We start from the raw sequence: 22,755 nt of genomic DNA on the forward strand, positions 1-22,755 counted from the left end.
CCATACTATCTTTGTGGGTTTCTGAATGCTTCCTCATCTACCTCGCTTTTGTAGAGTTGTTCGCTACAGGGGAAAAAAGGAATCACGCAGGATAGAAAAGGAGATAATCGCCACAACCAATACGTAATATGATTATTTTTGGTTTTTAGAGATTTGTTTTTGGAAAGAAAAATCAGAGGGAGGGACAGCGCAACGAGGCGCGAGACCAGAAGGAAAACTACGAGCAATTCGAGACTCAAATCCGAGCGATCGTGGAGAGGAGGAATGGCAGGGTTCGGCAGATCGATGACCAGAGGGATTTTTTCACACGATGACAGGCCTGTGATTGAGCACGATTGGTTTTGGTTTCATGCCCGCGTGTTGCAACGGGAACCACAAAACTAACACAATCAAGATGATGGTTCATATCTATATGTTTCCCATGCAATGTTTTAGTGAACTCTTAAGATTGAACAAGACTAACACAATCAAAATTTTCTTTTTTAAATTAATTTTTTATTGCAAGGTGCTTCGTGATTACAATTACAAAATACTGAAACATAACAAAGTGCTCCGTGATTCAACACCTAAGCTGACTGTTCGCTAGGCCTTTTGAGAATGATCTAATCATTGGAGCCTTTCCCTAAGAGGAGGCCTCAAAAACCAGTTTTCTATCATGCTTCGATCGTTGGGGCAGCACCAGCACTCTCGACACGCCTCCCCAGTCACCATCTCTATCACCAATGTGACTGAAACCAAATAGCTGTTGCGCTTCAAAGTTGAAACCAAATAGCTGTGGGGCGTGTCTCGTCTTGAGCAACAATAACAACAGATATGATATCATACGGTATTCTTGAACAAAATACCAAGCCTAGACAGATTACCCAACATAACAAACTATAAAGTGTAACAAAGAGGCAAATGAAGATATGTGAAACAACAGACATTGAACTCATTGTCTTTCATTGAATCTGAATTAGTTATATGTTACATGGTGTGTAGACAGTTTAACAGAGTCATCCACACTTTATTGCGATGCTCGTATGACTAAGATGAATTACAGGATTTCCTAAGAGGGTTTCTCACCTCTGCATCATGTTACTCAATTCAGTGATGTACATTGCAATGCACAAGGATTCCATGATACATCTAAGAGCTAGCCCTCTCTGCTCTACTCTTTGATCTTCCTTACCTGTAGAAAAGAACTAAGATTAAAAACAGGGACGGATTAAATGGAGCACTTTCACAAAGATGGAAGGGCCATAAGCTAATATGACTTACTGACCTCATAACTAACTAATACTAATTACAGTGTATAGTGAAGAAGATTGTTGATGGCCATGCTCATTTGGTTCCTGCATTTGGCCAAATTTCCAACTTCTGGCAATAAAAAAATCACTTAGGGGTGCTTGCTAGTCATTTTCCAAGGAGTGAGTTATGTTTTGGTTTGATAATGGTCTTGCTAGTAATCAAGAGAAAAGTAATTACCTAATTGATTGCAATATCAAGAAACAAAAGCTAGTTAAACAAAAAACCTATTGTTCACGTGGTATATGAGGGCTGCTTGGAGGCCATTGCTTGGTGCAGGCGTGGCGCTCATGACTTCATGAGCCCTAGCTTTCTGTATTAGATGTGCATAAGGAACAAAGGTCCCTAGAACAACATTGCAGAGGAAATATACTTACCTAGATTAGATGTTGTCAAACCAAATTAAACATGACATGATTACCGATAATTAAATGAAAATTAATTGCTTACCATTCCATGGATGAGACGTTGGTGAAGTTGGTTTGAACCCTCTTATGGAGTTTTGGTGGTAGAACTTGGTTCACAATGAGTCACCTTACAAACACTTTCCTATGAAGAATGCAGTCTTGATGGCTTTCCTATCCTCCTAATATCCTTTTTAGCCAAGACACAACATGAGAGATTTGCCCCGATCACGATCAGAAAAACAGCGAGGTATGGCAGCAGGATTGTATGCACCATATCCAACCAAAACCAGCACCATTTCCTTTGAAGATTGCAATCACTTAGCTACACAGATTGGGAATACAGGCACCGTCTAGGGTCTGCTGCTCTTTCTAGATCTGGCCAGTGATCCTGAGCTTCAGCTCCTTCCAGTCACCACTTGTCGGTGTTTCGAACAAACACCGGCTAGTAAATTTATGATTGTTGCGCGTTAGGCCCAGATGGTGCACTAAAGGACATAAGATTTATACTGGTTCGGACTGAATGTCCCTATGTCCAGTTTGCTGCTGCTCGTGTTATTAGTACCAAAAATGGTTCGTAGTAGGGGGTACAAACGGTCGAGAGAGGGACGAGTCCCAAGTCTCTGATGGAATGATCGAAAAGGTCGCCGAGAGCTTGGTCGCTGCTCAGCCGTGTATGAAGTATCGTGTGTGTTGAACTTATCCATCCAGAGTCGGTCCCTTTGGTGGGGAGCCCTGCCCTCCCTTTTATAGACCAAGGGGGGAGCAGGGGTTACAGATCAGAGAAAGAGGAAAATACCAAAGGTGTCGAAGGTCATTTGAGGGAGCTGGGTCTTCCTTTTTCCCTGTGCTTGCCCTGCTTAACACGACAGACCGTGTCAGAGGTGGCGTGTTCACTGATCTTCGTAGGCCACGCCCTGGCCTTTATTTAGCAAGTGGGTGCGTCCCATCCTACGCCGGCGGACGGTGCGGTGTGCCGGAGAGCCACGCCGTGACCCCTTGGGGAGTAACAGGGGAAGTGACCATATGTCCGTCACTATAGATGATGTGATTTCTATCTTGGACCGTAATGGCTGTCGTATGTATGTGGACAAAAGTCGGCGCCTACAACACTATTCGGGCACTACTACGTCGGAAAGGACCTAAAGCGCCCGTCCCATCGTATCCTGACGGTACCTTCCCGCAGGCGCACAGGGCATGGCCCTCGATATCATGGTTGACTAGAATGTCCTATCGTATCCTGTGCTCGTCCTCGTGAAGGAGTAGGGTGCGATCGTCGGGCGAGGCGGAGCCAGCCCTTAGCCGTCGGGCGAGGCAGAGTCTAGCCCTCGGGGGTCGAGCGAGGCTGAAAGGTCCTAATGGCTAGAGGGGGGGGGGTGAATAGCCTAATAAAAATTTCTACAACAACACTTAACCAAATGGTTAGACAATTATGAGGCAAAGCGAGTGTTGCGCTAGCCTACTCAAAATGCAAGCCACCTACCACAATTCTAGTTTAGATAGTGTCAATTCACACAAGAGCAATGACACTACCCTATGTTAGTGTGCTCTCAAAGGCTAACTAAAGAGCCACACCAACCAAGCATGCAAGCTCTCACAACTAGCTACACTAAAGAGCTTGTCAACTAGTTTGCGGTAAAGTAAAGAGAGTGATCAAGAGGGTTATACCGCCGTGTAGATGAATGAACCAATCAATCACAAAGATGAATAACAATGATGACCAATCACCTCGGAATCAATGATGAACACAATGATTTTTACCGAGGTTTACTTGCTTGCCGGCAAGCTAGTCCTCGTTGTGGCGATTCACTCACTTGGAGGTTCATGCGCTAATTGGCTTCATACGCCAAACCCTCAATAGGGTGCTGCACAACCAACACAAGATGAGGATCATACAAGCCATGAGCAATCCACTAGAGTACCTTTTGGCGCTCCGCCGGGGAAAGGTCAAGAACTCCTCACAATCACCATGATCGGAGCCGAAGACAATCACCACCTCCGCTTGATGATCCTCGCTGCTCCAAGCCGTCTAGGTGGCGGCAACCATCAAGAGTAATAAGCGAAATCCACAGCAAAACACGATCACTAAGTGCCTCTAGATGCAATCACTCAAGCAATGCACTTGGATCACTCCCAATCTCACTATGATGATGAATCAATGATGTAGATGAGTGGGAGTACTTTGGCTAAGCTCACAAGGTTGCTATGTCAATGAAAATGTGCAAGAGAGCTCCCTTGAGCCAGCCATGGGGCTATAAATAGAGCCCCAATCAAATAGAGCCGTTATACCGCTTCATTGGGCAAAACGCGCTCTGACCGGACGCTCTGGTCATACTGATCGGACGCTGGCCTTCAGCGTCCGGTCGCTCGATGGACTCCACGTGTCACCAGCTTCAAATCTGTTCGTCAGATTTCAACGGCTATGACGCTGACCAGACGCTCCGATTAAAACTGACCGGACACTGGAACCTTAGCGTCCGGTCGAGTACAGTAAGGGTCGAAACCTGGTTTTCCTCGACCGAACGTGTCCGGTCCACCTTGACCGGACACAGCCAGTGTCCGGTGGTAAACCCTAGCCACTGTCCCGACAGTCAACGTGACCGGACGCAGGCAGTCAGCGTCGGTGCTTCTAGATCTAGCGTCCGGTCACTGGACCGACGCTGGCATCAGCTCTGTTCTCACTTCTATCTTCTCCACCCTTGCTCTAATGTGCCAACCACCAAGAATTTACATCCAGTGCAATAGAAAATAGGCATTTCATTTTCCCGAAAGCACCGAATGCACATGTGATAGCATATTTTCACAAATAATATCAAGGGTGTTAGCACTCCACTAGATCCTAAATGCATATGCAATGAGTTAGAGCATCTAGTGGCACTTTGATAACTGTATTCCGATACGAGTTTCACCCCTCTTAATAGTACGTGTCGGGTACCTCAGAACAGGGTACCCCAAGCAAACATCGAAAGGGTCGCTAAAGTCCCATCTAAAAAATCAAATAAAAAACTAGAAGGTAAGTCGTGGGTCCCTCATCCGCCACGACCGAGCCCACTGGGTCCTCCACCTCCTCGCCTCGAGCCTCGAGCAGGAGGTCTCAACATCCTCACACAAACTCCGCTTCGTGCGAAGCTCCCCAGGGAAGGCCTCGGCAGGAAACGCCACCTCCGCCTCGCCCGAGGCCCTCCACAGAAGGCCTCGGCAGGAGGTGCATTCTCCGTATCGCGCGAGGCCTCTCGCGCGAGGCCTCGGTAAGGAGCCTGATCTCCGTCTCGCGCGAGGCCTCATTCTCCGTGTCGTTCGAGGCCGGCTCATCCACAGCCCGTCGCCCCCCGCCTCGGTCAACCTCCCGACAGCACGTCATGTCTCATTAATACTTCAACTACTCCCGCAATCTCAGCCGGACGATGGCTCAACGCCACAGAATGGCCGACGCGACCCGAGGTCGCATCAGCGCCATACTGGCCGGGACAGGGCACGGCGGGGATTACCGGCCATTGTGTCCTAACACTATGTCCACGATCCGCGCCATACCGGCTGGGACAGGGTACGATGGGGATTACCGGCCATTGTGTCCTAACACTGTACCCACGATCAGCCGCCCGCTCAAGGCCTCGGCACTGTACACCAGGGCCTTGGCGATCTTGGGGTTTGTGCCTACCGAGACCTCCCCCCCACAGTGCAAGCCTCGGCACCAACTAAGTCTCGGTCTCATGCACAGTCCATCCATAGTGGCTTGCACGCTCGCCACCACGTCCACTCCGAGGCATTCCTGGGGCTCCCGTGATGCACAGGATCTGATGGGACAACCACGCCGCCCCAGTACTCCAAGGATGGACCACTCCTACGACCACACCGCCATAGGAACAGGCCACAGGGCTCGGACGTGCCACCCCTATTGGCACGACGCCGTATAGTAATACATGTACGGTCCTTGTCCTCCCTTCAACTATAAAAGGAGAGGACTTGGGCCACTTAGAAGGGGGAGATGGGGTAACACACGCGCACATATTCCAGCCGCTTGAGAGCAACGTCTCAGATGGCCCACACGACACCCTGCTGAGACCTGGGACTGGTTCCTTCTCTCCCTTAGCTTATAACCCCTACTATGAGCACTTCGGTGCAAGGAATACAAGTTTGATCTCTCAGACTGGACGTAGGGCACCGATTGCCCGAACCAGTATAAATCTTGTGTCTTTGCATCACCATCCGGGATCGGGAGCACGCAGAACAAATTCACTAGTCGGTTGAGGACCCCCCGGTCCGAAACACCGACAGTTGGCGCGCCAGGTAGGGGGCGTCTGCTTGTCAGTTTTGTCATCCCAGCAGGTTCCAGATGGCAGACCCCGTACGACCATTACATCTCGGCACCGTAGTTTGGTTCGGGAGCCTAAAGTTCATGTCTCTAGGGCATGAGTACGACATGGTACGCCTCGCACCTCGAGCCCCACCGTCCGACGATGAAGTTACGCACCAACAGCACATGCGCAGGCGGCGCCCGGGCGGCCGCTCTTGCCACGCTCGCTAGGCACGACGTGAGCAAGGCCACCCCGGCGCTACGCGAGCCTGGGGCGGCGCGCCACTCCCTGCCGATATCCTACGACCAGCTGTTGGCACAGAGTCCCTGGCTAGGGACCTGTCTAGCCTAAGCTTGGACAAAGGAAAATCGTCGGTGACACGCGGTGATGCCCAGTCATCAAGCTCTGCTCCACCACTCCCTGAAGAACCGACCTCGGCGAAGCAGAATCTGGCGATGGCACCATCCCCATACCCCTTTGGGTTGAGAAATGCCGCCACCTCTTACGCCTATGCTTACACTGCCGCTCACGAGGATCCCTCGGAATGTTGCTAGCGCTTTGCTCTCGACCTGAGCACCCACGTTGACCCCTCAGATGAGGACAAGGCATGGCTCGGAGTGGATTTCTCCGGACTCCACGAACCTGGGGCTTTGTGCTAGTTCTTGGCCGCAAGCGACTACTGCCTCGGCTACTCCGACTCTGACAACAAAGGCACTTACGACCCCACTTGCGAGTGTTTTCACGTCGGGCTCGGGATGCCGAGGGCCGGCGAAGAGGATGAGGGGCTAGGTAGCCGCTCTCCGCTTCGTCTAGGGGCGGGCACCGCCACGCCCCCACACAATGTCCTACCGGCCGCACGAAATGAGGACGTCGCTCTTGCATGACCTCAGCACCCAGACCTAGAGCAGCTCCATGAGCTCCAGGCCAAGGTCAAACAAGACCAACTCCTTCTGCAGCAGCTTCGAGACTCTCTCGAACAAGAACATCGAGGCCGCGGCGAAGGTGGGGGAGCCCGACGGAGGGCCCACGATGTGCATCACCGCATCCATGACGACGAAGGGAGTGAGCAACCCCCAGTCTTCAATCGCGCCAGCCAGAACATCACGGCTACGGCAATGCTGGTCCGCGCAATGCCTGAGCCTTCTACCACGGAGGGGTGGCGGGTCCGCGGCGAGCTCTGCGATCTCCTAGAGACCGCTGTGGTTCAGCAGGCCGAGAGTTCCGCCTCCCGACGGCACGGGGGCGCCTCGAACCTTCCCACGGCACCACCTCGGCAGGACAGGGAAGCCCCGGCTCGTCCCGAGCCTGACCGAGCACCAATAGCCCATAGGGTCCCCATGCTTCTAGACCGCATCATTAATCGACGCGAGGTGCAGGGAGACCATGAGGTGGTCAGCAGGCGACGACGCCACGACAACGAGGGGCCTGCTCGGGGCTACCATCCACACCGAGGCGGTCGCTACAACAGCGGGGAGGACCGCAGTCCTTCCCCTAAACTACTAGGCCCTCGGGTCTTCAGTAGGGCCATCCGCGCTGCTCCTTTCCCCGCCCGATTCTAGCAGCCGGCCAATCTCGTGAAGTACAGCGGTGAGACCAACCTGGAGCTCTAGCTTGCCGATTACCGCCTGGCCTGCCAGCTAGGTGGTGCAGACGATGACCTGCTCATCATCCACAATCTCCCCTTGCTCCTATCGGACTCGGCATGAGCCTGGCTCGAGCACCTTCCTCCCTCGCAAATCCACGACTGGCGTGACTTGGTTAGGATCTTCGTCGGGAACTTCCAGGGCACATACGTGCACCCTGGGAACTCCTGGGATCTTAAGAGTTGTCGCCAGAAGCCGGACGAGTCTCTTCGAGACTTCATCCGGTGCTTCTCCAAACAGTGCACCGAGTTGCCCAGCGTCGGCGATTTGGAGATCATCCAAGCTTTCCTCTCCGGCACCACTTGTCGGGACTTGGTCCGAGAGTTAGGTTGGAACATGCTGCGCTCTGTTGCCGCGCTTCTCGACATCGCCACCAGCTTCGCCTCGGGTGAAGAGGCTGTCGGAGCCATCTTTCCCGACACAGACACCACGGGTAAGCGGAGGGATGAGGCCCCCGAGGCCTCAGCCTCCCACCTCCCTAAGAGAAAGAAAAAGGGGTGCTTGGGGAAGTAGGAGGTCCTAGAGGCTGACCTGGTCACAGCCATGGAACGCTAGAACCCCCGAGGCTTCAAAGGCCCTAGGCCCTTCGACGACATGCTCAAGAAACCCTGCCCTTACCACCAAAGCCCGGTCAAGCACGCCCTCGAGGATTGCTCCATGATGTGGCGTTACTACGCCAGGCTCGGGCTCCCCGACGACGACGCCAAGCAGAAGGGCGCCGGCGACCAGGACGAAGGCAAGGACGACGGGTTCCCTGAGGTACGCAATGCCTTCATGATCTTCGGCGGGCCCTCGGCATGCCTTATGGCGCGACAGCACAAGAGGGAACGCCGAGAGGTCTTCTCGGTCAAGGTGGCCACCCCCCAGTACCTCGACTGGTCTCGAGAGGCGATCACCTTCGATCGAGATGACCACCCTGACCATATTCTGAATCCCGGGCAGTACCCATTGGTCGTCGACCCGATCATCGGCAACACCTGACTCTCCAAGGTGTTGATGGACGGAGGCAGCGGCCTCAACATCCTCTATGCCAACACCCTGGAGCTCTTGGAGATCGACCGGTCGAGGCTCCGAGGTGACGTCGCACCCTTCCACGGCATCGTGCTAGGGAAGCGCACGCGACCCCTCGGGCGCATCGACCTTCCTGTCTGCTTCGGCACCCCCTCCAACTACCGCAAGGAAGTCCTCACCTTCGAGGTAGTTGGGTTTGGGGGAGCCTACCACGCCATTCTAGGGTGGCTGTGCTACGCCAAGTTCATGGCAGTGCCCAACTATACCTACCTCAAGCTCAAGATGCCAGGCCCTAGCGGTGTCATCACGATTGAGTCCATGTATAAACATGCATACGACTGCGACGTCGAATGCATCGAGTACGCTGAGGCTCTTGCAGAGGCCGAGACCCTCATCGCCCACCTTGACCAACTTAGTGGCGAGGTGCCTGACTCCAAGCGTCGCACGGGGGCGTTCGAGCCCGCTGAAACCATTAAACTCATCCCAGTCGACCCCACCTGCCCCGACGACCGAGCGCTGAGGGTCAGCGCCACCCTCGACATCAAATAGGAAGCCATGCTCTTCGACTTTCTCCGTGCGAACGCCGACATATTCGCATGGAGTCCCTCGGACATGCTGGGCATACCAAGGGAGGTCACTGAGCACGCCCTAGACATCCGGGCTAGATCTAGACCGGCGAGGCAACGCCTGCGCCGCTTCGACGAGGAAAAGCGTAGGGCCATTGGTGAGGAGATACAGAAACTCTTGGTGGCCGGATTCATCAAGGAAGTGTCCCACCCAGAGTGGTTGGCTAACCCTGTGTTGGTCAAGAAGAAAAATGGGAAATGGAGGATGTGCATAGACTACACCGGTTTGAACAAAGCCTGTCCAAAGGTCCCCTTCCCATTACCTCGAATCGATCAAATCGTTGATTCCACCGTAGGGTGCGAGACCTTGTCTTTCCTCGATGCGTATTATGGTTACCATCAGATCAAGATGAAAGAGTCTGACCAGCTCGCGACTTCTTTCATCACACCATTCAGCATGTACCGCTACGTGACAATGCCCTTCGGCCTCAGAAACACAGGTGCCACGTACCAACGATGCATGACCCAGGTCTTTGGCAACAACATTGGGCGGACCATCGAGGCCTACGTAGATGACATCATGGTCAAGACCAGAAAAGCTGAGGGTCTTGTCAACGACTTAAGGGTAACCTTCAAATGCCTTAGAGAGAAGGGCATCAAGCTCAATCCCGAGAAGTGTGTGTTCGGGGTCCCCCGAGGCATGCTCTTGGGATTCATAGTCTCGGAATGCGGCATTGAAGCCAACCTAGAGAAGGTCTCAGCCATAACCAGCATGGGACCAATCAGAGACCTCAAGGGAGTGTAGAGGGTCATGGGATGCCTTGCGGCCCTGAGCCGCTTCATCTCGCGCCTCGGCGAAAAAGGGTTGCCTCTGTACCGACTCTTGAGAAAGTCCGAGCGTTTTTCTTGGACCCCCGAGGTCGAGGAAGCCCTCGATAGACTCAAGAGGCTGCTCACCAATCCTCCCATCCTGATACCCCCGGCCATGGATGAGGCCCTCTTACTCTACGTCGCCGCAACAACCCAAGTGGTCAGCGCTGCCGTAGTGGTAGAGAGGCAGGAAGAAGGGCATACTCTGCCCACCCAACGACCTGTTTATTTTGATTAGCGAGGTGCTCTCTGAGACCAAAGCACACTACCCCCACATCTAGAAGTTGGTCTACGCCGTGGTCCTGGCCCGGCGCAAACTACGCCACTACTTCGAGTCGCACCTAGTGACTGTGGTATCATCCTTCCCCCTGGGTGAGATAGTTCATAACCGGGAGGCCTCGGGTAGGATAGCCAAGTGGGCTATCAAGCTTATGGGGGAAACCTTGACCTTTGCGCCTCAAAAAGCAATCAAGTCTCATGTCTTGGCCGATTTCGTGGCTAAATAGACAGATACCCAACTGCCACCTGCTCAAATTCAGACGGAGTGCTGGACCCTATACTTCGACGGATCCTTGATGAAGACCGGGGTAGGCGTGGGCCTGCTCTTCATTTCACCCCTCGGAGTACACATGCGCTACATGGTGCAGCTCCACTTCATCGCCTCCAACAACATGGCTGAATACGAGGCCCTCATCAATGGCTTGCAAGTCGCCATTGAGCTGGGGGCACGGCGCCTCGACGTTCGAGGTGACTCGTGGCTCGTCATAGATCAAGTGATGAAGGAGTCAAACTGCCTCGACCCCAAAATGGAGGCTTACTGCAAGATGGTATGACGCCTAGAAGACAAGTTCGACGGTCTCGAACTAAATCACATCACGCGAAAGTACAACGAGGCCGCCGATGAGCTGGCAAAGATGGCCTCGGCATGAGCCCCGGTCCCCTCAAACGTCTTCGCTAGAGACCTCCACAAACCTTCCATCGGCTGCATCTTGACAACAGAGGAGGGCCCACCTGTGGAACCCATGGCAAAGCCCGACGCCCCCTCTGCTGCCGAAACCCCCTCGACCGAGCCCGAGGTCATGAAAGTCAACGCCGAGCCTCCGCAGACTGATCAGGACATGGATTGGCGAGTCCCATTCCTCGATTGGCTTGATCGGGGGAGCTTCCTAACGACAGAACTGAAGCGCGACGGCTCGCGCGCTGAGCCAAGACCTACGCCCTCTACAATGGCGAATTGTACAGGCGAAGTCCCTCAGGTGTCCTCCAACGTTGTATCAGTGCCGAGGCAGGCCAAGCCCTGCTTTGGGACTTACACGCAGGCGCCTGCGAACACCATGTGGCGCCTTGGACGCTCGTAGGGAACGCTTTCCGCCAAGGGTTCTACTGGCCGACGGCGATCGCCGACGCTACCAAGCTAGTACGCTCCTACGAAGGATGCCAGTATTACGCTCGGCAGACACATCTCCCGGCCCTGGCCCTGCAAACCATCCCCATCACATGGCCGTTCGCCGTGTGGGGGCTTGACATGGTCGGGCCTCTACAAAAGGCCCCCGAGGGCTACACCCATCTACTGGTATCAATCGACAAGTTCTCCAAATGGATCGAGGCTCGTCCGATCAATCGAATGAAATCTAAGCAGGCGGTGCTGTTCTTCACTGACATTATCCACAGGTTTGGGGTCCCCAACACGATCATCACCAACAACGGGACGCAGTTCACCGACAAAAAGTTCCTAACATTTTGCGACGACCACCACATTCGAGTGGCCTGGTCGGCCGTAGAACACCCAAGGACCAACGGCCAAGTGGAGCATGCCAACGGCATGATCCTACAAGGCCTCAAGCCAAGGATTCACAACCGGTTGAAAAAGTTTGGCAAGAAATGGCTCGCCGAACTCCTGTCGGTCATCTGGAGCCTGAGGAACACTCCAAGCCGAGCCACAAGATTCACGCCTTTCTTCCTAGTCTATGGGGCCGAGGCCATCCTCCCCACCGACCTAGAATATGGTTCGCCGAGGCTGCAAGCCTATAACGAACAAAGTAACCGCACCACCCGAGAGGACGCCCTTGATCAACTGGAGGAAGCCTGAGACGTCACGCTACTACACTCGGCCAAATACCAGCAGAGCCTGCGGCGCTATCAGGCCTGACACGTCCGAGGCCGAGACTTGAAGGTAGGCGACCTGGTGTTGAGGCTAGCACAAAGCAACAAGGGTCGCCACAAGCTAACCCCACCATGGGAAGGACCGTACATCATCGCCCAAGTACTGAAGCCCAGGACCTACAAGCTGGCCAACGAGAAGGGCGAAATCTTCACCAACGCTTGGAACATAGAACAACTACGTCGCTTTTATCCCTAAATTTCCAAGCATTGTATATGTCGTTTCCCAAAATACAATTAAAAAGCATTCTTTAGTTGGTCTTATTTTTCGAGAAACCCCCCGAGCCCATCGTAGGTCTCGGCAGTACAATAAACACGACAAGGGAGACTCGGCTCTGCCTCGGTAGAACCAAGCCTCCCTCAGGGGCCAGATGGGGGACTCCCCCTAGGTCCCACACACTATTCTTTAGTTGTTTTTCGCAAAAATTCCTACACCAAGACTCTAGCAGGCTCTGACAAATCATTTGTAAAGACTCCTCGGACCAAGGTCTGTTTCCTAAGCAAGAGGCAGGCAGAGTCACGAGACGGCCTATGCCCCCGGGCTATGGCACTCCCTCACTACCTCTCGCTCAAGGGACAACTTAGGCCCCAAAGGGGTGTTTTGCAAATGAAATCCGATCAGAAGCAACAGAGGACAAAGGCTCGGAAGCATGAGAAAAACAACTAAGAAACACAAATACTTCAGACACAGGGGCCTCAACGGCTACAAACGTTATAATACAAAAATAACCCTTGTTCTATCTTTACATAGCCCCTAGGGCCCAGATTAAGGCTCGGGGCCTTCAGCACCGGCAGATGGTAGGGGAGGAACCACCTCCTCTTCGAAGAGCGTCGCCAGCGCCGTGCCAGGGCCTTCCACCGCCTCCATCAACTTCGCGACCGCCGCGTTGGCCTCCTTGTCATCATCAGGCAGAACATAGCCATCACTGATGGCCAGGAGGTCGACGCCAAGGTAGTGAGAGGAGATGACGGCCATCGCCCGCTTGACACCCGTGTGCAGCGCCCCTCGGAGTCGCTTACGCATCTGGCTGCTCAGCGCAATCAAGCGACTCCCAAGGGAGCTGCCTGACTGAACCCCCTCGACCTCCAAGGCCTCACAAGCGGAAAGAGCGGCACGTTTTAGTGCCTCATGCTCCTTGATCTCGGCGTCGAGCACTGTCTGCACCGCGCTGGAAGCCTCGGTGGCCTAAGCGAACTCTGCCTCTGACTCTGCACTGCGGAAAATGGAATGAGGTCGAGCCAGAGAAAAAACAACTCAAGTTAGGGACAGAAGCCCACGGAACTCACCCTTGGCCTTCTGCTCCTAGCATCGGGTCTCGACCTGATAGGCCTCGGCTTTCTCCTTCAACCGCTGGGCCTCGACCCGAGAGGCCTCGGCCGCCCTGGAAGCTTCACTCCCCAGCTCTGCGTCATACAAAGAAGTTAGGGAGCGAACATAAGGAGAAGGAAACGAAACAAGGGGACTAGAACTCACCCTCGATCGTCCCCCTCAAAACCATAGCCTCGATTTGCGAGGCCTCAACCGAAGCAAGGGCCTCGTTTAGAGTGCCTTTGGTCAGCCGGTGCGCACTCTCCTCTGCCCCCAGCTACCCGGTGAGGGCCTTGCCCAAGGCCATCGCTTCTTCAGCCTGAGATCTGAAGGCATCCCGATCACTGACGGCGTGGGTAAGCTCCTCCTCCAGCTCCTTGATCTGCGCCACCAAGGGGGCGAGCTGCGTCTGGGCTGTGGCCGCCTCGACCTTTGCGTCGGCACAGCGAAGGCGGAGGTCCTCCACCTCCACGCTTCATGCTGACAGAAGCTCGTTAGCATCGGCAAGAAGGCCCCTCTGCCGCTGAAGCTGGTCCTAGATTCCCCTCTCCCGCCGGAGGAAGACCGACTTCCCGAGGGACCGGGTCTCGAGCTCCTGAGGAGGCAGAACAAAGGTCGTCGATTGCGACAAAAACCGAGAAAAGAACAACATCACGAGAGAAAGGAAAACACGAACTTGGGCGACTCCGGGCAGTTCATCGGCCACCACGGACAGCGCCGTCCGTAGCGACCGCTCCGCCAGCTCGCGGTACTGCTCGAAGGTGCTCCAGCACCCGCCCTCGACCGCGTCCTCGAGGGCGAACAAAGGCTCCCCCTCAGGGTCATCCCAGCTCTGCCACAGTACCCTCGGGTGATCCCACCCGCGGGGCTCGGGTTGCACCCGCATGAGGGCCGAGCTTCCCTCATCCAAGAGCGGCGTCGGCCGCTCCACGGCATCGGTCTCCTCGACATCGACCACCTCTCGTGCCCGGGAAGTATCATCGGAGGAAATCGGATAGACCTCCGTCTCCCAGGCGCCCTCCCGCAACAACGGCGGGCCCTGAACCAAGGGCACGACCGAGGCCTCCGCCGCCTGCATCCTTGCCTCATGCACAGACGGCCTCACCGCCATCACGATGGCCTTGGTGACCTTGGAAGCTCCGGCCTCTGCAATCACGGCCTCGGCGGTCTCGGGGGCCCCAACCTCCGCCATCGTGGCCTCGGTAGACGTAGAGACGCCAACCGTGGCCACTATGGTCTCGGCGGTTGAGGGCGCCGTGGCCTCCATCACCCCACCCTCAGAGGCCCTGGGAGCCTCGGCAACAAAGGGCATGACAGCCCCATCTGACTTTGTAGGGGCCGCCTCGGCAACCCCTTCTTGGGCGGCTGGTCCCTTTGGGTCGACCCTCGCCGACGCCGCGCCGCGTTGGATAGCAGCTTGTGCCTCCGCCACCCAGTGGGCGGAAGAGCTGGGGCTCGCCTTAAGTGCCTTGAGGGGTGCCAAGGGGAGGTCGTCCGCAGGTCGCTTCTGACTAAAGAAAATTAACCTATAGGGTCAGCGCGAGACCAAAAAAGCAAACGAAAGACACTACGACCCTGCCAAAAATACACTTACTTAGAACGGGGCGGCCCCCGCTTCGCCACAGCAAACCTCATCTGCAATGGCAGAGGCGGCGGCAGTGGTGTCGCATCCGTATCCATCGGCGCCGGTCGGTCCTCAGCAGACCCCAGCGCCCCTTCGGTCCTCTACGGGGGTGGGGGCGTCGCCTCCACCGCCACTTGCTCCACCACGGCCGCTGAGCGTATCGAGCTGACGATGCGTTTACCTAACACCCGCACCTCGGGCGTGTCGGCCTCGGCCCCAGAGCGGGCAACCGCCGGCCCCGGGTCCGCTTCTCCTCCCCTTCCCGGGGGTGCCGGGCGGCTTACCGACACCCTGGGTGCCACCTCCACGACGTCAGGAAGGTGGTCTAGGGGACCTCGCCCTCCCTCACCCTTGTCGTTCCCATCCGAGGCCTCCGTCGACAACGACGTCGACGGGGATTCCTCCAGCGGGAGACCATCCTTCCGTTGCTGACAGCGGCGCTTATCCAATGCCTCGCATGCAAGGATGTGCTTCGTGCACTTCGCCGCCTTAGCATCCTTTCGCTTCTTCTGCACGTCGGCGTGAGCGCGGTTGACCGCCCGCCGCCCCGCGTCCTCGGGAACGGGCGGCGGGGAGGAGCGCACGTCCCTCATCCCCTGAAGGAACGACAAACACGCATAAGGAAACAAGGGATAAGGGGAGATTGAGGAGGCTCAGAGGCTACAGCGGCACTCGACTTAGCAGTGAAAGGAACCCCCGTGACGGTCGCATCACGAAGGGGGTCAGGTTGCTGCCCCTCAACTTCGCATCTACCATCTCCCCCACCCGACGGAGAATTTCCTCGTCAGAGAGGGCGAAGGAAGACATCTGGGTGCCTTCAATGGGCTCACCCGGCCTCATCTCGAACAGCCGCCACCGCCGAGCCATCAGCGGCAGCACCCTCCGATGGTGGAAGGTGGCCACGACCACAGCGACGGTGAGGCCATGGCCCCACAGCCTCGCCAGCCCCTCCAGGAGCGGCTCCAGCTTGGGCTAGTCGACCTTCGGGACACCCCACTTCCATTTCTCTAGGCAACTCCCCACAATCCGCCCGGTATAAGGGGGAAGTCCTCCGTCGTCGTTGCGGAGGTAAAACCAACTCGTGTACCACCGGCGGTTGGAGGACGCGAGTTGGGCTGGGATGTAGAGGTGCAGGTGGTCCTGACGCACTTGGAGAGTGTAGCCTCTGGCCCTCGATGCCTTCCTCTTACTCGACGTGCCCGTCGGCTTGGTAGTATGCCCCGCCCGGAACAGGTGGAGCCATAACTCCCAATGGGGAGCGATCCCCAAATACCCCTCGCAGATGGCAACGAAGATAGCCGCCTGAGCGATGGAGTTGGGATTAAAATTGTGGAGCTCCATGCCATAGTAGTGCGGGAGCGCCCGCATGAACTGGTCCACTGGGACACCGAGGCCACACTCGTGGAAGGAGACGAAGCTCACGACGTAGCCATTGCGGGGCCTCAGCTCCAGCTCGCCGTACGGAGCAATCCACTCTGGCCTACTAGGGTCTATCACCGGGCGGAGGAGTCTACCATCGACAAGCGACTGGAGCATCTCCTCGGTAACGTCCGACGGATCCCAAGGGTCTGCCTCGACAACGACGACGTTGCCGACCATGGGTACGATGGAGGAATCGGGTGCGGCGGTGAGTTTTTTCTCTCTCCCTCCTACGCTCTCGCTTTTTTCTCGTTTTCTCCCTAGGCTCGCTCTTCTCTCCTCTTCTCCCCGGCGCCCGCTGCTCTGGCGATGGCTCGATAGAGGCGGTGCTAATACGGGCAAGGTAAGACGAGGAGGGGTGAGATTCCTCGGGTATTTATGTAGGGGGGAGGCGAAACGAACGGGCGATGAAATCGGGGAGGTTTTCCCCATCCGGCGCAGTTAACCACGAGCCGATTTCGGCGGCCCACACGCCCACGTCTCCCGCATTAAATGCGAGGACAGTTACATCCCGTCCATCACGTCACACTCGGCCACTACGGCAGCAGGCGTCATTTCGCCTCCCCATGAAACCACCTCAAAAGGCGCGCCACCCGTTGCCGAGCCAATAGGGAAGATATTCCCCGCGGCCTGTTCCTTTCATAGGAAGGAACCGGGCGCTGAGCCTATTACGATCTAGGGGTTCGAAGGCTGGACCCCAAAGGGTTTCGATAGCTGCCCCAGGATAACAGAGTCAGGGGCGACTGTAGGCGAGCCTATACAGGGCCGAGGCCTAAGTGAGCGAAACGCTTGGGACGCCCAAAGTCGTGTCCGAGACCGGTAGGAAAGTATCCGAATAGGATCCCACCGTAGGGAGGCACCGAGCCACCGAGGCCCAACAAATGGCCTCGGCACCCACTAGAGAAGTCCTCTGGTACTCTTGGAGTGCGTCTCTGGACCGCTAGCCGTCCCCTAACGAACGGGGTTCAAGCCTCCACTCGGACTACCCGATAACAGCTCACCGGAAGTGCCACCGCTAATACCCATCGAGGGTAGCGAGGCACATTCCACCCCTCCTTCCGAGCGAAAAGGAAGTGCGAGGGTCACATAAAAAGTCAGGGGAACCCCCGATGGCCTTCTCGCCCTATGCAGAGGCTAGGGGGCTCCTCCTGCAAATATGCCGAGACCCCATGACCCGGGCTCGTGCCCAAAAGGGCCTCGACAAACAAACCCTCACGCGCGAGGGGCGTATAAAAAGTGAAGAGAACTCCCAATGGCCCTCTCACGCAGAGGCTAGGGGCTCTTCCTGCAACCTTGCCGAGACCAGAATGGGCTCGGCAAACTAACCCTCCGTCCGAACGAAAAGGACATGTGAAGATCAGATGAAAGGGCCAGAACACCCAAGACAAAGACAAACAGTCCAAAACCGCGCTAGAGGTTTCGCTACAAACACGATAAAGGGCATCGAGCCCGTTATGGTCTAGGGGGTTCGAAGGCTGGGCCTCCAAAAGGTTTCGACAGCCGCCCTAGGGCAACAGAGTCAGGGATGACATCGGGGCGAGCCTATGAATGGCCTAGGCCTGAGCGAACGGTCGCTTGGAGCGTCCTAAGTCGTGTCCGAGACTGGCGGGGAAGTATCTGAATGGGATCCCACCATAGGGAGGCACCAAGCCACCGAGGCCCGTGAACGGCCTCGGCACCCACTAGAGAAACCCCCTGGTACTCTTGGAGTGCGTCTCTGGACCACTAGCTGTCCCCCAGCGAACGGGGCTCGGGCCTCCACTCGGACTACCCACTAACAGCTCACCGGAAGTGTCCACGCTCGTGCCCATCGAGGGTAGCCTGCCACATTCCACCCCTCCTTTCGAGCGAAAGGAAGCGTGAGGATCATACCCAAAATCAGGGGACCCCTGACAAACCTCTCGCTCTGTGCGGAGGCTAGAGGGCTTTTTCCTGCAGCCTCGCCGAGACCCCCGCAACCCGAACTTGTGCTTGGGGGCTCGGCAAATGCAACAAGAACTACTCGTTCAGATGCAAAAATGAAGAAAGCCCCTGGAGGAGTAACTCCACTCCTCCAGGGGCTCGGGGGCTACACCCGGTGGGTGCGCTCGCGCGCACCCACCGGAACCCTAAAAAACAAACCCCAATTCCTACAGGGCAGGTATAAAACAAGCCTCGGCAAACCCTCAGGGGGAGTGCACGCACTCCCCCCGAGGCCCGGGGGCTACTATCGGGTACCTTAGAACGGGGTACCCCAAGCAAACATCGAAAGGGTCGCTAAAGTCCCATCTAAAAAATAAAATAAAAAACTAGAAGGTAAGTCGTGGGTCCCTCATCCATCTCGACCGAGCCCACTGGGTCCTCCACCTCCTCGCCTCGAGCCTTGAGCAGGAGGTCTCAACATCCTCACACAAACTCCGCTTTGTGCGAAGCTCCCCAGGGAAGGCCTCGGCAGGAAATGCTGCCTCCGCCTCGCCCGAGGCCCTCCACAGAAGGCCTCGACAGGAGGTGCATTCTCCATATCGTGCGAGGCCTCTCGCGTGAGGCCTCGGTAAGGAGCCTGATCTCCGTCTCGCGCGAGGCCTCATTCTCTGTGTCGTTCGAGGCCGGCTCGTCCGCAGCCCGTCGCCCCCCACCTCGGTCAACCTCCCGACAGCACGTCACGTCTCATTAATACTTCAACTACTCCCGCAATCTCAGCCGGACGGTGGCTCAACGCCACAGAATGGCCGACGCGACCTGAGGTCGCATCAGCGCCATACCGGTTGGGACAGGGCACGGTGGGGATTACCGGCCACTGTGTCCACGATCCGTGCCATACCGGCTAGGACAGGGTACAATGGGGATTACCGGCCACTGTGTCCTAATGCTATACCCACGATCAGTCGCCCGCTCAAGGCCTCGGCACTGTACACCAGGGCCTCGGCGATCTTGGGGTTCGTGCCTACCGAGACCTCCCCCCCGCAGTGCAAGCCTCGGCACCAACTAAGTCCCGGTCTCACGCACAGTCCGTCCACAGTGGCTTGCACGCTCGCCGCCGCGTCCACTCCGAGGCATTCCCGGGGCTCCCGCGACGCACAGGATCTGATGGGACAACCACGCCGCCCCAGTACTCCAAGGACGGACCACTCCTACGACCATGCCGCCACAGGAACAGGCCACAGGGCTCGAACGTGCCACCCCTATTGGCACGATGCTGCATAGTAATACATGTACGGTCCTTGTCCTCCCTTCAACTATAAAAGGAGAGGACTTGGGCCACTTAGAAGGGGAGACAGGGTAACACACGTGCACATATTCTAGCCGCTTGAGAGCAACGTCTCAGACGGCCCACACGACACCCTGCTGAGACCTGGGACTGGTTCCTTCTCTCCCTTAGCTTGTAACCCCCTACTACGAGCACTTCGGTGCAAGGAATACAAGTTCGATCTCTCAGACTGGACATAGGGCACCGATTGCCCGAACCAGTATAAATCTTGTGTCTCTTTACATCATCATCCGAGATCGGGAGCACGTAGAACAAATTCACTAGTCGGTTGAGGACCCCCCCCGGTCCGAAACACCGACAGTACGGCTATCAAACCTAAATGTGATCACACTCTCTAAGTGTCTTGATCACCAAAACAAAATAGCTCCTATGGTTTATACCTTTGCCTTGAGCTTTTTGTTTTTCTCTTTCTTCATTTCAAGTTTAAGCCCTTGATCATCGCCATGCCATCACCATTGTCATGCTATGATCTTCATTAGCTTCTCTACTTGAAGTGTGCTACCTATGTCATGATCACTTGATAAACTAGGTTAGCACTTAGGGTTTCATCAATTCACCAAAACCAAACTAGAGCTTTCAGAGGCGGAGCCCGCCTTTGGACGTCGGGCGAGGAGGAGCCGTCCCTCGGGGGTCGAGCGAGGCGGAACCTGCTCTCGGAGGTCGGGCAAGGCGGAGCTAGCCCTTAGCCGTCGAGCGAGGTGGAACCAGTCTTTCGTCATTCAGGCAAGAAGCGTAGTAGTACTCTTTATCTGACTGAAAGCGTCAACATTCAATGGCCATTAGTCCCACCTCATTGGGTACCCTGGTATTAGGTCCCCGACACCATCGGAGAAGAATAGCGCCATGTTCCTCTAGATGATGAGGACATCGTGGCTGTCCTGCACCTTCCGGTGGCTGTCGCGGACGCTCCTAGGGGTGCCCTTCTAGTCCATCTTCCTCCCGTTGGCGCCGACCTCGAGGCTGTAGCTGTAGTTATTCGCCTCGTTCTCGTCCCCCATGAAATGGAGGAAGGCCATGTATACAGGTGCCATCCCAAGCTGGAACGCCTCAAAGTGCAGGCAGAAGTACTGCCCGAAGCAGTGAAACACCTGCTCAGAATATTTACCAAATCAAATTCACAGTTTATTATTTTATTCTTTGTTAATCCTATGATGAGAATATTTATTTACCATGAGAGAACAAGCCTACTATAGGTACCTACTGTTAGCATTCAAGTGGCGTTTTCAACTTCTCGTGGGTTCGATTTGACATATCTATGGTTGAATGTGTAGCCGCTATGTATATCAACTTTGTGACCATCCCTCAAATGGGAAACAAGATAAGGGATGTCACCAGCTACGGCACATTCAGAACTAGCATAGGGGCAATTGTATGGTCTTAAGCTGCATTGCGCTTCGTGTTTTATCTTGCTGTAGTATGGGAAGATTTCTGGGCACCCCAAAGAGTAGTACTTGCAGGGAAGCTCAAGCGACTCCGCTACTTTCTTCAGTGCCAAACACCTGATATCTCCAAGCTCTTGTCTACACGTAGGACAATGGTTGTGCACTCTAGCCTTGCATGTGGAACACAACGTATGCCCGTTTTGGCACTGCAAATGCAATCAAGTGTGTGAGATCAATACCCGAATGCCAGATGCAATAAGTATATGAGAACAACATCTGAAAACAGAAAGCTTTAAACATTAAATAATCTCTCTCTTTTTTCACTTTACATAGTCTCTTAGAGTGTCAATATTGGAACCAAGCGTTGTATACGTTAACAAGGAAGGTGACATATTCACAATAAAATTCCCTTGAAAGCATACGACCATAAACTGTATAACTTATCTTCTTCAATCATGTCTCCACTCACAGCCAACATATTCTTATTAGCATATTCTGTTTACTTCGCTAATATTTCATATGCATCACAAAACTTTGCTTCAGTGCGCTCCATGTTGTGCAAAGTGCAATATGAGTTAGTGGCACTGCCAACCCCGATGCCAGAATTGCTCTACTTGTGCTACTGTGGAATTCACATAACTATAGAAGAGAGGTTGATTGGGCCACCATCAATTATGCATCCTCCACCCAGACAATCAATTCATTGACAATCTGCTCAACAAAGGAAATTGGAGCTAGAAATAGAACACGGTAACAAAAGGTTGCAACTTGCATAGAGGTGACAAGTGACAACCACAAATCAAATCAAAACAAGGTTGTAGGGCACCAAACTTCTGAAGGTTAGGAGTTAGGACTCAGGGGGCAAAAATCCCAGGACAATTTAGCAGCCGTGAGTCCTGGGGCGGTGCGGGGATCCGACGCTTTGTCCCGGGAGAGAGGACTGAAGGCGGGGGTGCCCGGCTATAATGGCGCTGGCGGCGGGGGGAAGGCAGACCGAGGGAGCGATGGGTGTGGGAACGCAGGTGTGGGTAGACGGACGAACCAAAACAAATGTCGCACCAAAAAATGTCAACACTTTGTTTTTTTAGTTGTAAGGAGATTTGGTGATGAAGATACATTATGCACTTCACTACATTAATTAAGATAAAATAAGACCATGCTTGGATCACAGAAAAAACACAGGAAGAACAAAGGAACCAAGTTCCTATAGGCTTGCGTTTGGAACAAAGGAAGGGATAGAAACCGTTCCAAAGGAAAGGTGATAAAATCTGCGTTTTTTTGGAGGAATGGAAAAATGAGCTCTGAGCTCATGGGAATTTTTCCTGTGACTCTGGCGCGCACACTCACGTGCTAATTCAAGGTGTGTTCTATGTTTTTTCTTTTCTGAAGCTCGAGTAATGAACAATCATTAGTCACTACTGTTGAAGTAAAGTTTACTAGTTCGTACCTGCATGCGCATCCATCCATACGGGCTCATCCAAGACACGTAAATTTTACTGACTCATATATATCAGCTTTGTAAAAGAGTATTTAGCCCA

General features: G+C 54.8%; 1 pseudogene; it reads right to left on the reverse strand.

Annotated features, from left to right (window-relative positions):
• Nucleotides 1-2,012: 2,012 nt before the first annotated feature.
• Nucleotides 2,013-21,429, reverse strand: LOC136492112 (E3 ubiquitin-protein ligase SINAT3-like; annotated as a pseudogene).
• Nucleotides 21,430-22,755: the final 1,326 nt, after the last annotated feature.

Source organism: Miscanthus floridulus, chromosome 11 (assembly GCF_019320115.1).
Source record: "Miscanthus floridulus cultivar M001 chromosome 11, ASM1932011v1, whole genome shotgun sequence".
NCBI lineage: Eukaryota > Viridiplantae > Streptophyta > Magnoliopsida > Poales > Poaceae > Miscanthus > Miscanthus floridulus.